This window comes from Schistocerca americana, chromosome 4 (genome assembly GCF_021461395.2).
Source record: "Schistocerca americana isolate TAMUIC-IGC-003095 chromosome 4, iqSchAmer2.1, whole genome shotgun sequence".
NCBI classification, from domain to species: Eukaryota; Metazoa; Arthropoda; class Insecta; order Orthoptera; family Acrididae; genus Schistocerca; species Schistocerca americana.
The window spans coordinates 513,733,113-513,737,069 of record NC_060122.1 but is presented as its reverse complement, the minus strand read 5'-3'; the positions used below and the strand labels follow the sequence as shown (position 1 = coordinate 513,737,069).

At 42.4% G+C, this 3,957-nt stretch overlaps 1 pseudogene; it reads left to right on the top strand.

Moving 5' to 3' along the window:
- Positions 1-649: 649 nt before the first annotated feature.
- Positions 650-767, top strand: LOC124614380 (annotated as a pseudogene).
- The last annotated feature ends 3,190 nt before the right edge of the window (positions 768-3,957 follow it).

The following is a 3,957-nucleotide window of genomic DNA, read 5'->3' as shown; positions in this document are numbered from 1 at the left end:
TCACACCATTACAGGAGTTTATTTTTATTATAGTCCGATCCACGAACGATGGCGCTTCGCCCATGTAGAGGCACGGACGGGGACTGCATTGTTAACGACTTCAAGCGACCGTTACGGTACGCGTATGCGCGGTCTTTCCGCTTCAAGGAAGCGTATATGCTGCATATTATGCCTCTCGCTTGCATATGCAGAACTTATAACTTACCACCACCATCAGCGATAACATCACAACAAATTAAAGTCACTAAACAACTGGCTACGATCACGTTTAATGCTCGGATTAGCTACGGCATTCAGAACAGAGCGCACAGAACGCTACTGAACGCTCATTGGCTGTCTGAGTATGCGTGACATAGGTGCGCAGAAGAAGCCTAAACTCGACCGCCATTGTTCGTGACTCCAACTATAATTTATTTTGTTTTCTCAATTACGGTACGAACTGTTAAATTTTGTCACTTGACACCACGTACCATTTGTTGTCTTCTGTTCTAAAGATGTATGATTTCGCAGCGCTTGCTTCACTCTTGTTAATCACGCTGGCGCGACTTTTGCTATCTCTTTCGGTCGCAGATGTTACTAAAATGACTTTCTTAATTTCACTTGAACACATACGGTACGAAAGCTTTTTGTGCCTCTCTTAAATGACAAAGCCAACGGCCTTGCCGCAGTGATAACACCGGTTCTCGTCAGATCACAGAAGTTAAGCTCTGTCGGGCTGCGCTAGCACTTGGATGGGTGACCATCCGGTCTGCGGAGTGCTGTTGGCAAGCGGGGTTTGCTCAGCCCCTGTGAGGCGCAGTGAGGAGCTACTTGACTGAGAAGTAGCGGCTCCGGTCTCGTAAATTGACATACGGCCGGGAGAACGGTGTGCTGACCACATGCCCATCCGTATCCGCGTCCGGTGACGCCTGTGGGCTGACACGGCGGCCGGTCGGTACCTTTGGGCCTTCCAAGACCTGTTCGGACGGAATTTAGTTTAGTTTTAAATGACAAATTTCCATGAATCAAACTGCTTTTTCGGAAAATGCAAATAAATTTTGAGCAGGATATGTAGGAACATTAACTCAGGACTAGTATTTTCTGTTTACTGACGTATACCGATTTTCCATTCATTCGATCGCAACGCTCGCTATGTAATTGCAAGGGCGCGATTGTTTGTTAAACAGGAAAAGACATAAAACGATCAGACACTAAGCTACGCTTTCGCACAGATATTGATTCGGAATTATGTACTCCTCACCATTATACATCTAAAGGTGTCGCCACAAAGCAGCCTCCTTCCACCATTTTACACCTCTCTTAGTAGCACCCCTGCGCGCAGAACTCGTTTGCAAAAACTCAACAAACTTTTATCATTTGTCACCATACCGTACGTACTCCACTTTTATATGTACATTTCCAGTAACTATTAGCTCTTGGAGACTACAAAACTACTTTCCATGCATTAGATATTGTGTAAACTCACCATAAACGAGTCTCACGCCGATCTTATTTCTGCCTTGCTCCCTTCAGCTGTCCTACTCTAATGATCATTCTCTTCCATAAACTTTACACTTACATATTACTCATGTTGCAATAATTATTGCATGCAATATACCATATAAAAGTATACAAATGTTATATATATATTATGCAGAGTATTTACAGAATTATGTGCCATACATGTTTCCATTTATACAAGAGAGATAGATATAGATTCAGCTAAAAGAAAATCCAGCCACAAGCGACAGTGTTATGTTTCCAATTTTCAGTACTCTTCTGTAACACCACGTTTCAATAGCCTCTAGTCTCTTCTTGTCTATAATCTGTGTTGTCTACAGATTACTACTATATAAGGCTGCACTCCAGATAAATACATTCAAAAAAGTCTTCGTAACACTTATATTTATATTCAGTGTTAAATCTCTATCAGAAACATCTTCCTGTTTGTCAGTTTGCAGTTTATATCCTCTCTACTTCTGCCATCGGTCGTTATTTTGCTGCCCAAATAGCAAATCACAACTACCACTTTTGGTGTCTTTCTAGTTCCCTCAGCATCACCTGACAGTTTTATTGCATTCCATTCCCTTGTTTACGTTAATCTAAGTTCTTCTTATGACATCTGTTCAAAACACTATCCGTTCAAATATACTGATCTGCCAAGTCCTTTGATATCTCCCCGAAACTGCAATGTTATTGGCAAACGTTAAAGATTTTAGTTCTTTTCCTTGCAAGTTCTGGTTTAGTTTCCTTTACTGCTTGTTCAGTGTGTAGATTGAATAATATAGACAGGATGTAACCTTGTCCCTCTCCCTTCTCAATTCCTGTCTCCCTTTCATGTTCTTAGGCTCATAACCGCAGTCCGATTTCTGTAAATCTGAAAACGCTGTAAATGCGGGTTCGTCTTTTTTTTACTGTTTCGTCTCTCGCTCCTTCATATCACTGAAACTCGATCTTCCCCCAATCCGGCTTCTACCAGTCGATCCATCCTTCTGCAGATTATTCGTCTTAGTATTTCACAACCATTTGTTACTAAATTGATGATTTGCTAATTTCTGCCCTTGTCAGCACTTGTATTCTTTTATAGTGATTTATTACATTTTTCTTGAAGGTTGACATTATTTAGCCTACCTCAGACATCTTACATACCAAGTGGAACAGTTTTGCCTTGGTTCATTCAAGGATCTCAGTTATTCAGATAGAATTTCGTCTTATCCAAGAGTATTGTTTCGATTTACGTCCTTCAGTTCTATTCCGAATTATTCTCTCAGTATCGGACCGTTCATCTCGTCTTCATCCACTTCCAGGACTTTTTCAAGTTTCCTTTCCTTTAATAGCTGTTCTACACATACACTATCTTCCACCGTTCGACCTTCTGTTATTTGAATGGTATTGACTTGTCGTCTGCTTTGTTGAAGTTCACGCAGTTGCTTCTCCTCGCATTCGGGAGGACGACGATTCAATCCCGTCTCCAGCCATCCTGATTTAGGTTTTCCGTGATTTCCCTAAATCGTTTCAGGCAAATGCCGGGATGGTTCCTTTGAAAGGGCACGTCCGATTTCCTTCCCCATCCTTCCCTAATCCGAGCTTGTGCTCCGTCTCTAATGACCTCGTTGTCGACGGGACGTTAAAAAAAACACTAACCTAACCTAACTAAGTTGCTTCTCTTTTCTCTCAAGGTCTTCTGAATTTTTTTTTTAATGTAAGCGGTATTTCACTTTCTTATGAGCATGTAGAGTGGTGAGCCAAAACAAAATAATGACTACTTGCTTAATAGCTTGTTTGTCCGTATTTGAAACGAAATACACCACTCATTCAGAGTATCAGGAATCCGCAGTTTGTTTGATTCTGTAGAATGTCTTGAACACTAGATTTAAAGATATTGCTCCATTGCGATTTGTGTCACATCGAGGCTGACGCAATACGCTCGCAGGCCCATTGATTAACACTGCCTGCTCACAACTGACTGGTTGTTAGTTCAAGCTGCCACCGTCGTTAATGCTCTGACGTCACCTTTAGGCCAGGGACAAAATCATTCCTTTTTACCTTCGGATATGGAGGCGTCTCGTACACACTATACAACACACTCAACCAAGAATGAAATTTCCACTTCGCAGCTGAGTGTACGATGATGTGAAGCTTCCTGCCAGACTAAGACAGTGTGCCGGACTGGGACACAAATCCCGGACCTTTGCCTTTCACGAGAAAGTTCTCTATCAACTGAGCTACCCGAGTACGACTCACGACCCGTCCTCAGGGCTTTACTTCCACCAGTATCTCATCTCCTAACAACCAAACTCCACAAGAGTTCTCCTCCGTAACTTGTCGGACTAGTGTCAGAAAGGATTACTGAGGAGGCATGGCTTAGCCACAGCTTGGCGGACCATTTTCACAATGAAAGTTTCACTCTGTAGCGGAGTGTACGCTGATATGAAGCAGACTCACCGATTAAAACTGTGTGCCAGGCAGGGAATCGAA